Source organism: Physeter macrocephalus, chromosome 11, assembly GCF_002837175.3.
Source record: "Physeter macrocephalus isolate SW-GA chromosome 11, ASM283717v5, whole genome shotgun sequence".
Classification (NCBI taxonomy): domain Eukaryota; kingdom Metazoa; phylum Chordata; class Mammalia; order Artiodactyla; family Physeteridae; genus Physeter; species Physeter macrocephalus.
This window is the reverse complement of record NC_041224.1, coordinates 73,731,088-73,744,260: the sequence shown is the minus strand read 5'-3', so window position 1 is coordinate 73,744,260 and position 13,173 is coordinate 73,731,088.

Sequence of the window (13,173 nt, the reverse complement as noted above, 5' to 3'; positions counted from 1 at the left end):
GATTAAGACAAGCCACAGTGAAAGTAACCGTCAAGCTTTGAACAACAAACTGAGATTGATCATAAAGCAAGAAGCAATAGAGGAGAAGTACCAGCCCCCCAGGTTTTGTTTTCCCCGCAGCAGTGCCAAGTGAGGGCTGGGTAGATCAGCTCAGACGGGTGGATCATCTCTGCCCAAGGACCCCCAAATAAGCAGCTCCTGATATTTTGTGTATGTACCCAGAGGCCAGGAAGATGGAGGAAGGGCTAGAAGTGGGAAAGTACTGAGTCAGGGTGAAGAAGTGTTCTCAAAGTCACCCACTCCTGATGAGCAGGGGAGGCCCCAAGGGAAGGCTTCCAAGTGGAGGTCCCTGGGCTGGGAACACTGCTACGCCAGAGAGCATGGTCAGTAGGGCCTGAGTCCTGGACAGAGCCCCCCAGAGACTGCAGCACCCTGGCTGTCAGCACCGCTGGTATGGGGAAAGCAGCTTCCTGGGAGGCTTGCCTTCTGAGCTTTGTAGCTACCTGTGGTCGGGCCTGAAAAATCACACATGGAATTCTGGCCTGGAGCTGGAGTCCTCAATATGTGTATCTATTAAAAGACAACTTTCCTGTTGCTGTTTGCATAGGAAAAAAATATTTATGTTCCCAAGGACAGTATGTATTTTTAACAAAATGATAGGTGGTCAAAACTTTTAAGTAACATTCCACTCATGATGAGCAGAACACTAAAATCCTATGGAGATGTTTTGAAACAAGTGCCAAGAATCAAAAAGGGGTGGACGTTAGAGAGATGCCATGTGACTGAGTGCAAAGCAGCTGTAGTTAAAAAACACACTCGTTTGGTGCACAGGAAGCAATGTTATAATCATGGAGATGGTTAGGAAATTAATTGGGAGTTTCAGGTGGATATGTACTACAGTACAATCTACCCTGTTTAAAATTATAAGAAAGAGGCTTCTGGTTATGATGTTCTAGCCAAACATTTAAAATTCAAGAACAGGTTACTGCTTGAAATCGGAGATGCCTATATCTGGTGATTAGCGGAAATTATTAACTCATGGATTCATTCAGTGACTATTTATTGAATGGTTACTAGGTCAAATGGTAAAACATGTTATTTTATATCCAAATAATTGATGAACTAGAGATTAGATCTAGAAAATTACTCCTGATTCAGCACGGAGAGAAAATGAGGTGGAAAGTATGGGATTTTCACAGTCAATGTTACTTTAAGAAATGATTACTGTAAACCCTGATGTCCAATGTAAGAGTCCTACAAGGAGAAGCTACAGAGAAGAGCATCAAAGAGGGCAGGCAGGTGAACACTCTAAGTGATACAATTTCTAGAACTTCATGCATGAATTCTCAGATTGAATATTCACAAAAGTAAGGATAAACAAAAAGAAATCCATAGCCAGGCTCTTCATGGTAAATATGTAGAACATCACAATTTCCATGGATCTGAGCAAATTCCAAATAGGATAAACTCAAAGAAATCCTTGGAAAGACACGAAGAGAAAGAACAATGAAATTGATATCAGTTTTCACAGAAACAAAAATGAGGCCCGAAGACAATGAGCTATTTTCATCAAAATACTAATAGAAAATGTTAACTATTGAGACATTAGACCAGCCATGTCACATGTAATCTTCAATATTATAAATAAGTCTCATTTTTGACATCTTGGGGCCAAAGCCTTTGTTTCCATCTTGACAATCCAGAACACTGGAAGTCTATATTTAGCTAGGCAAGGCCCTACAGTGAGCACAAAATAAATACAATTTTCAAATAAATAGAATTGAAAGAGTTTACCACTCACAGGGTCTCACTGAAAAAGAAAAAAAAATCAGGAAGAGCAGTGAGAAGAAAACAATGGAAATGCAAGAAACATGACAAGAAAGAAATTGTTAAACATGGCAATAATTCTCAACAAATAGTCTTTAATATTAATAATAATGAAACTTACACTGATATATGAGGCACAGATTAAAATAAGGACTGAACAATTATTTTATTTCAGGAATGAAAGAATAATATAACATTGGGAAATTTATTAATGGGCTGAGGATTAAACATGGCAGATTAAATCTAATCATTTATCTTTCCTCTTTATTGTCTTCTGTTGACAAAAAATTTTTTTAGTGTTGTACAGAAAAAATAAGGGGAAAAGGTAAATGTGCTATTTCCTATTCCTTCTGCTAAGTATAGATAAAAACTCTAGAAGTTATATATTTGAAAATTACAAACATGAGAAGACATTGAAAGGTGGGGAGAAAAATGCAGATGGCCGAGGGAGATGGGAGTGACATAGCAGTGAATTACCTGGGCTTTCTTTATGTCTCATATATCTCAGACTGAGTACTATAGAAGCCAGCAATCTGGAAATGCCAGCAAGTACAAACAGAAAAAAAGGAACCCTAAGAAAAGTCTGCCCTTTCTAGCCAAAGACCAAGAAAGGGCAGTACAGGAAGACAGAAAAGTTTTAGACAATAACATCTTTACTCCTGCCAAACACCACTGAAAATACTGTGGCCTGTCCCACTCCTTAGCCACTTCAAGGCTAAGCAGTGCCTAGACTAACAACTGCTCCGTCCGGCTATAAGAGGAACTCAGTACCCCCCAGGGGTGGTGCCAAAGCAGGAAGAGTGTGAAGGCAGGACTTTCATCCTTAGTGGATGGTAACAGAAGCTCCTAGACATACTCGTTGGAGATCATGTGGGGAGCGTGGCCTTTCCTCTTCTCAGAGTAATGAGGAGCCCTCATTCCCCACAGGCGTGGTGCGAGAGGAGGTTTAGTGAAAAAGTCATTTACCAAGACCACCCTCCTGCAGTGTCAGTGGAGGACATGTGAGGAGCAGTAATGAGACACTGCTCTCTCTCTCTCTCTCTCTCTCTCCAAGTATAATCAGCGGAGGCCTACTGGGGCTCCTGAACCCCCACATCAACCAGCAGGGGGTCTCTCCCTCCCTGGGAGTCAATGAAAACAGAGTGGACAAACCCGACTTCCACCCTTATCTGGCAGTAATGAAGCAGGCCCTTTTCCCTACCAGAATGGAATTGGAGGGTGCTAGATAAAACAGAAGAGTTAAAGGAGATCCAGATATTTGCAGCATAATACACAGAACGTCCAGGTTTTGGTAGAAAACAATTTATCATACCAAGACAAGGAAGATCTTGAATGGAATAAAAAAAACAATAAATAGATGCCAGCACTAAGATAACAGAGATGTTAGAATCATCAAAGATTTTTAAAGCAGCCATTATAAAAATTCAACAAGAATTATGAACACACTTGAAATGTATGAAAACAATAGTCTCAACAAAGAAATAGAAGATATAGGGAAAAACTGTTGATAAATGGAAATTTTAGAGTTACAAAATACAATAACCAAAATAAAAGACTCAATGGATGGGCTCAACAGCAGAGTGGAGGGGACAGAGGAAAGAAGCAGTGACTTGAAAATTGAAATCACTCAATTTGAACAGCAGAGAGAAAATAAACTGAAAGAAAAAGTCCTGAACACAGCCTCAGTGACCTGTGGAACTATAACAAAAGACCTAGCATTCATGCAATCAGAGTTCCAAAACTCCAGAGACCGAGAGAAAGAAGTTGGGGCTGAAAAGTATTTAAAAAATAATGGCTGAAATATCCCCAAATTTTACAAAACACATGAACTGACATTCATGAATCTGAGCAAATTCAAAATAGGATAAACCCAAAGAAATCCATAGAAAGGTACATCATAATCAAACTTCTGAAAACAAAAGACAAAGAAAAATATTTGGAAGCACCCAGAGAGAAGTGACACACTATGAATAAAGGAAAAACAATTCAAGTGACAGAAAATTTCTCATCAGAAATGATGGAGGCCATAAGAAAATGGTGCAGTACTTCCAAGTGCTGAAAGAATTATCAACTGTGAATTCTATATCTGGTAAAAAAAAAAACAAACCTTCAGGGATGAAGAAGAAATCAAGACAATCTCAGATGAAGGAAAAGTAAGGGAATTTGTCACTAGCAGATCTATTTGGGAAAAAAAAAAAAGGCTAAAGGATATTCTCTTTAAAAGAAGGAAACTTGGGGAGGAATATCCCAAGTAAAACGATGTGGAACTTACCTCCCCCAATGAACACATCAAAAGCACATCTACATGTGGACAATTCTCAATGAAAACTAACTGGAAATTGGCAGAAGGACTCCTGTACAACCAAGGCTATAAGAAAGTTACACATGTAACTGGGTAGGAAGGGAAGAAAAGTGATTGGGTTGAGACCAATTTCCTCTGAAGAGTCTCAGAGGAAAAGGGAGATCACACAGGTGGACTCTCACCCTAGGGAGAGAGTAGGTCAAGCCACAGACTGGACATCTTACATATAGGAGAAAAGCCCCCTCTGTGCCTTGGAGACCACCGGGAAAGACAGAAAGGCTGGAGAAGCCTAGACTCCACTCATGAGGACTGTGCAGGTGATGGCTTGTCCCTAGGAAGGGTGGGGGGTGGGGGGCTGCTCTGGTGGCTGCTGGGTTTCCTACAACCACCTTGCCATGTTCCCCAGCCTGAGCTGAGCAAATGCCATGGCCCTGCTCACTTCATGCCACAGGTGGCACTGGATCTAAGATGGCCAGAACATGGAAAAAGACTCTTCAGAAGCCGAGATGACCCAGTTGAAGCAGAGCCCAGGTGGGATGGCAGTGGCCACTGTTGTTTACTCAAGCAGCACCCCTGAATCAGCTCAGATCTCCGACAGCAGTATGGCTGCTGGATTTACCATGACTGCCTTGCTGTATATCCAAGCTGAGCAAAGGCTCCAACCTGCTCACTCCATGGCATAGCACCACACTAGATCTGGGGCAACCACATCCCAGAAAAGGATGAAACTGTGGGCTGTGTCTGAGTGGAGCTGCAGAATCCAATATAGGCAGAGCATAGGACCTCTGTGAGTGCACAAACCCCACTTGATTCAGCACTCCCCTCGTTTGTGGGGGAGGTCTCAGTGCAGGAAGAGGGAAAAACACACATTTAAAGGGGACACATTCACTGTGAACCCCCAGGGTAATACTCTTAGGTTATAAATAAATAAATAAACAAACAAACAAATAAATGGAACAGAGCCAGCTCAAACCTGAACCTCAGGGTTTCCACTCCAGTAACATGGGATTGGACCAGACACCCAATAGGGTAGAGATGGCCACTGGCCAGAGAGGAAGTCCTGCCTCACACCAGGAGCCTGCTCTAGCTCCTCCAACTCCAGCCCCACCCCTACCAAGGTGATAGCTGCCAGCACACCCTGAGGAAAAACATGACTGATATCCACATCAAATCCAGCATCTCCACCAGAGACACTGGGCACACACAGTCTATATAGGGATAGTCCTACATAAGAACATCCCTTAAGACCACAGTAAGCAACTGTTTCACCTAAATTCATAGAGGCAGAGAAAATTAAGTAAAATGAAAAGGCAGAGAAACTGCTCTCAATTGAAAGAGCAAGAAAATACTCATGAAAAAATAAATAATGAAAATAAACAATTTACCAGGTAAAGAATTCAAAGCATTGTTTATAAAAATTTTAAATGGATTAGTGAAAAGAATTGATATAAACAGTGAATATTTTAACAAGGATCTAGAAAATATTAAAAAACAATCATAAAAGAATTCAGTAGCTGAAATTAAAAAACACACTAGAAGGGATGAATAGCAGACTAAATGATACAGAAGAAGGAGTACATGATCTGGAATATAGAATAATGGAAATCATCCAATCAGAACAGCAAAAAGAAAAGCAAATTTAAAAAAATGAAAACAGTTTAAGAGATATTTAGGATAACATTAGACATACAACCATTTGTATTATAGGGGTCTCAGAAGGAGAAGAGAGAGAAAAGGGGATAAAAGATGTATTTGAAGAAATTATGGCTAAAAAATTCCCAAGCCTGTAGAAGGACACAGATATTCAGACACAGGAAGCACAGAGGATCCCAAACAAGATGAATGCAAAAAGGCCACACTAAGACATATAATTAAAATGGTAAAGGCTAAAGATAAAGAGAGAACTCTAAAGGCAGCAAGAGAAAAACAAAGTCATATATAAAGGAACCCCTATAAGGCCATCAGCTGATTTCTCTACAGAAACTTTGAAGGCCAGAAGGGAGTAACAAGATATATTCAAAGTCCCAAAAGGGAAAAACCTGCAGCCTAGGATACTCTATCCAGTGATATTATCATTTAGAATAGAAGGAATGATAAAGACTTCTCAGATAAGCAAATCTAAGAGAGTTCATCAATACTAAACCTATCCTAAAAAAATGTCAAAGTGGAAAAGAATTAAGAATCTATAGGAAAGGGAAAATTCCACTAAGAAAGGCAATTGCATAGTAAAGACAGAGGATCAACCACTTAAATAAGCCAGCATGTAATTAAAAGACAAAAAGTTGTAAAAGTAATTATACTGACAGTAAACAAATAAGGGATAAACATGAAGATGTAAAATATGACATCAAAAACACAAAATGTGGGGGAAGGAGTAAAAAATGTAGATTGTTTAGAATATGTTTGAACTTAAATGGCTATGAGTTTAAAACAAGTAAATATAGTTATAGGTCAACATATGTGAACCTCATGATAACCACAAATCAAAAACCTACAATAGATACATGAAACCCAAAAAGAATGGAATTCAAGCATACTACTAATGAAAATCATCAAACCGCAATGGTAGAAACAAAAAGAAAAAGAAATGAAGAGAGAAGAATGACAAAAACAACTGGAAAACATGTACTAAAATGACAATAAGTACATGCTACAATCATTTCTTTAAATGTCTATGGACTAAAGGCTCCAATCAAAAGACATAGCCTGGCTGATTGAATAAAAAGAAACAAGACCCTTCCATATGCTGCCTACAAGGGACTCCCTTCAGAGCTAAAGACACACACAGACTGAAAGTGAGGGGATGGAAAAAGATATTTCATGCAAATGCAAAGGACAAGAAAGTAGAGGAGCAATACTCATATCAGACAAGATAGACTTTAAAACAAAGTCTATAAAGACAAAGAAGGCCATTACATGATGTAAAAGGGATCAATACAAGACGAGGACATTACACTTGTTAACATATATGCACCCAATTCAGGAGCACCTAAATATATAAAACAAATACTAGGGCTTCCCTCGTGGCGCAGTGGTTGAGAATCTGCCTGCCAATGCAGGGGACACGGGTTCGAGCCCTGGTCTGGGAAGATCCCACATGCCGCGGAGCAACTAGGCCCATGAGCCACAACTACTGAGCCTGCGCATCTGGAGCTCGTGCTCCACAACAAGAGAGGCCTTGACAGTGAGAGGCCCGCGCACCATGATGAAGAGTGGCCACTGCTCACCGCAACTAGAGAAAGCCCACGCACAGAAATGAAGACCCAGCACAGCCAAAAATAAATAAATAAATAAATAAAATTAAAACAAACAAACAAAAAACAAATACTAACAGACATAAAGAGAGAAATTGACAATAGTACAATAATAATACTACTTTGGGTTTTAACAGGAAAAACTATATGAATTTCCTATTTTATGGTCTTAAAACATTAAAACGATTTTTCATTTTACCTTGTCTGTTATTGCACCCAATTTATTCTAGTGAGTATTTTGCCATCTCTTTCATACGTTCAGTCAGCACTGTTACACAGTCAAGGTTAGGAAGGTGATTCACGTGAAGAAATTAATGGTGCTTTTGTAAAATACAAGTAATTGATAGATTTTTAGGGACATTGTTATTGAATGTATTATTCTCTACAGTGATACCTCAGAATGCACATACATCATCCCTAGTTTAAGTTCTTTCCATTTGGCATTTATGGTATAAGTAGAATGCTTCTGGTAAACTTAGGTAGTAAAAGGTTTCAGGTGCATGTGGACAAAAATAAATGCATTATTTATTGACAAAAAACACAATAATCTAAGATTCCATCTTAAGAAGCTAGAAAAAGAAGAGCAAAGTAAACCCAAAGTAAGTAAAGAAAATAGTTAGGGTGAGAGCAGAAATTAATAAAATAGAAAACAGACAAATGATAAAGAAAAATCAATGAAACCAAAAGCAGATTATTTGAAAATATTAATAAAAGCAATCAACCTCTTTGTAGACTTATTAAGAAAAGACAAAAAGACAGAAACTACCAATATCAGGAAATAAAGATGGAGCATAACTACATATACTACAGACTTCAAAATTATAGTAAGGGAACATTATAGGCATTTTTGTTACTAAATTTGACAACTTAGGTGAAATGGACAAACTTCTCAAAATACATAAATTAGCAAAACTGTCACGAGAAGAAATAGAAATCTAAATAGCCTTATGCCTGTTAAAGAAATTATATTTATCATTAAAATCTAAGGGAAACTTCAAGGGCAGATGGCTTCTTTGGTGAATTCTAGAAAATATTTAAGTAAGAAATGATAATTATCCTACAAAAAAATCCTTCAAAACTTAGAGAATGAGGGAGTGTGTTGTAGCCTCATTGTGCACTGAAACTAAAACCAGACAAGAAAAGGACATTATACAGCAAACACTCATGAACCTAGACAGAAATCCTCATCAAAAATATTAGGAAGTCAAATCCACAGATATATTAAAAATGTAAGCAACATGACCAAGTAATGTTTATCCTGGGAATGCAAAGATTGCTTAACATTTGAAGATCAATGTCATCTACCACATTAAAACCATAAAGGAGAAAATCCATATGATTAACTCCATAGATACACAACAACAACAAAAGCATCTGACAAAATTCCACTTCATTCTTGATAAAATTTTCCACAAACTGGGAACGGAAGGCATATTTCTTGATCTGTTGAAGGGTACCTAGACAAAACTTTTTGTTTTTTGATTTTTTTAAAAAAATGTAAAGCCATCATAAACTTACAGAGAAGTTTGAAGGACTTCACAATGAACTTTTCCCTGAACCATTTGTGTATAAGAAGCCAAGCTGATGACTATCATCCTCAAAGAGCTGAGTGTTTTTCACACATGCAGGGAGACTTTCTAATACAATCTTCAAAATCAGGAAATAGATATTAAATTACTACTCTGCAATCTTCAGATCCCATTCAAGATCCACCAATTGCCCCACTAATATCTCTTACAGTTCAGAATCATACATGCATTAAGAATCCCTGACTCTTCAGTTTCCTTCAGTTTGGGGTAGTTCCTCAGTCTTTCCTGACTTTGATGACATTGGCACTTTTAAATATTACAGGGCAGTTGGGTTTTATTTGGTCTCTCAATTGGAATTTGATGTTTTCTCATGATTACATTCAGGTTATACATCTTTGTTAGGCATGTCATAGAACTGATACAATATTCTTCTCAATGTATTATATCATGGGACACATTATTTTGATTTATTTCATTCTTTAATTTATTTGTATTGATCACTTGGTTATGGTGGTGTTTGCCAGCTATACTGTAAAGTTTCTTCTTCATAATTAGTATTTTGTAGGGAATGTAATTAAAAGCTATGTAGGGCTTCCCTGGTGGCGCAGTGGTTGAGAGTCCGCCTGTCGATGCAGGGTACACGGGTTCGTGCCCTGGTCCGGGAGGATCCCACATGCCGCGGGGCGGCTGGGCCCGTAAGCCATGGCCGCTGAGCCTGCGCGTCTGGAGCCTGCGCGTCCGGAGCCTGTGCTCCTCAACTGGAGAGGCCACAGCAGTGAGAGGCCCGCGTACCACAAAAAAAAAAAAAAAAAAAAAAAAAGCTATGTAAATATGCCATTTGTGATTAAACATTTCATTAGCTAATTGATTATTATGCATTAACTCATATTTTCCTGTTCTTTTTCTATGGGTTGTAGCTCATTATTGTCATTATTAATTTTTATGCTCAAATTTTTTTCCAAAATTGGGCAGCACAAACACATTCAAGCTGGATTCTGTGTCTCTTTGACATGCCCCCATCATTCTTTAAACACTTCCTGTTCTCTGGCACAAGATATTTGAATCTTACCTTGTACTTTCCTGGCCCATCTCAAGAGTCAACCCTTTTCCCAAAGAGCCATGGCTCCTTTTAGTTAGAAAATTATACATAGAATCCGTGATCTGGGTGCAGGGGTGCAATAGCTGATTGCTATTGGGCTGTCATTGTTCTTAGGCATTCTTGGTGGATAGAACTTGAGAATATATGTACATATGTGTATATATGAAGGTGTACAGAAAAATATACATACAGTATATGCATATATATGTATATGTACATATTTGTACTTATCTATACGTTTTGAAAATCATTAGTTCACACAAATATGTTTGACCGCAATCTCACACCACAGGGATTATTTCTCTGTCTTTTAGTATTTGTAACTCCCATCTCCAAAGAGAGAAATCTGGCTTCCATTATCTTTAATATACTTACTCATTTGATAAGTGCCCCACTGTATAACCAATCTCTTGTTGCTGCCACTACCCTGCACACTTTCTGCTCTCCTTGTTCAGGTTCTGAATCTCATTTTGGGACATCCCAGAGTGTGGATGCCATCCTTACTCTTCTCAAGTTCTGAGTTTCCATAACATGTCACCCCAACATATGGATGCCCACATCTTCTCCCCTTGCACAGTGTTAGGATGCCTTCCTAATGCTGCTTGGGCTCCAATTCCTTATTCCAGGCTGGCCCACATTAGTAGATGCCTTTCTCATCCTGCCTGGGCTTAGACCCACACTCAGGGTAGTCCGCATGTCTGGATATTCTCCTACCTTCTGAGACCCTTACTGCCACATGAGACCTCCTGCCATTGGGACATGGCTTCACCTTGCCTTGGCTCTGATGTCAAACACAGGCTGCTTTGTCCACATCAATGCCTTCCTCATCTCCCATGCGCTCTGACACCCATGCCAGGCTGTCCGTCCCCAGTGATACCCTCCTTACTTTTGCTTTGGCTGTGACATCCAAACTCAGCTTTCCACCCAAAAAGATGTCTTTTTTCATCCACTTGAGCTATGAACCCTCATGTTCTCCTCACACTGCCTGGGCTCCTCATTCCATGCCAGATGCATATCTTGTACTGCCCTACACTTAAGACTGAAATTTTCAGAGAGGTGCAAAAAGGGGCAAAGAGGAAAGGGTAGAGAGAACAGAAGAAAAATAAGAGGAAGATGTTAACATCATACTTAATGGTAAAAACAACAACAACAAAAAACACCTGAACATTTTCCCTTAATATTGGAATAAAGCAAGGGTATCCACTCTCACCACTTCTATTCCACATTGCCCTGAGGTCTCTGTCAGGGCTGTAAGGCAAGAAAAAGAAATAAAAAGCATCCAGAAAGGAGAGGAAGAAGTAAAACTATCTATATTCAGAGATTATATGATTGACTTTTTTGATGTAATCCTAAGGAATCTACAAAAAGTTTTATCAAAATAATAGTACATTGAGCAAGGTTATAGGTTGCAATGTGAATATATTAAAATCAATTATATTTCTATATACTACCAACAAACAATTGGACAATGAGGTATTAAAAATAACATTTATAACAGCATAAAATATGAAATAGGGATATATTTACTGAATCAAATGCAAGACTTTGCATGGAAATCTACAAAGTATTTCTGAGAAAAATTAATATGATCTATTATAAATAAATAGAGAGATACAGAGTTTTCACAGATTGGAAGATTCAATACTGTTAAGATACCAATTTTCCCTGAATTAATCTATAGATTTTATGTAATATGAATTAAAATCCCATGAAGCTTCTTTAGAGAAATTGAAAAGATCATTCTAAAATGTCTATGAAAATGCATAAAACTTCAAATAGTCAAAAACATTTTTTAAGAAGAAGATCAAAGTTGGATAATTTATTTTACAGCTACATTAATCAGAACAACATGGAATCGGTGAAAGAATACGTGTGTAAGTCAATGAAACAGAGTAAATGAAATAGATCCCCCCAAATACACCCACATATATAAGGTCTATTTATTTTCAACAAAAATGTAGAAGTAACTCAATGGAAGAAAGAATAATATTTTCAACAAATTGTGTTGAAACAACTGGACATCCACGTGGAAGAAAAGAACCTTGACCCTTACATTATCCACAAAAAATTAGCTCTAAGTATATCAAAGGTGTAAATATGAATGCTAACTTTTTAAAGAAAACCCAGAGAAAATCTTAACTTCTGATTAGGTAAAGTTTTCTCAGGTGGGATACCAAAAGTCTGACCCATAAAAGATAAAGATTGATAAACTGAACTTCATCTAAATTAAATTCTTCTTTTCTTTTTTTCCACTGTTGTGGCCTCTCTCGTTGCGGAGCACAGGCTACGGATGCGCAGGCTACGGATGCGCAGGCTCAGCGGCCATGGCTCACGGGCGCAGCCGCTCCGCGGCATGTGGGATCTTCCCGGACCGGGGCACGAACCCGTGTCCCCTCCATCGGCAGGCAGACTCTCAACCACTGAGCCACCAGGGAAGCCCTCTTCTTTTCTTTGAAAGACACTATCAAAGAAAGCAAACAGAAAGGCCACAGAATAGGAGAAAATATTCTCATTACATATATTTTATAAAGGATTTGTATCTAAAATATATAGAGAACTCATATCTCAGTAAAAAAGACTAAGAATGTAATTTAAAAATGGGAAAAATTTTATATATTCAAAAAGAAGATAAGAATGGTCAGTAGGCAAATGAAATACATTTACCTGTCATCAGGAAAATACAAATTCAAACCTCATGAAATACCACTACACACCCACCAGGATTGATGGGGGGGATGTGGAAGAGCCACTTCTCATGCATTACTGGTGAAATGTAAAATTCTTCAATTACTTTGGAAAATATTTTAGCAGTTCCTTATAAAGCTAAACATGCACTCTACTATATGATTCAGCCATTCACGCCTAGGTATTTACCTAAGAGAAATGAAACCATATGTCCACACAAAGACTTGTACATGACTTTGTATTCATAATGGCCCAAACTAGAAAGGTCCATCAACAGATGAATGGATAAACAAATTGTGGAATAACCACACAATGGAATGCTACCCAGCAGTAAAACAAACTATGGATCTGCAACAAGGACGGATGTCAGAAACATTATACTTAAAGAAAGAAGCCAGGGCTTCCCTGGTGGCGCAGTGGTTGCGCGTCCGCCTGCCGATGCAGGGAAACCGGGTTCGCGCCCCGGTCTGGGAGGAT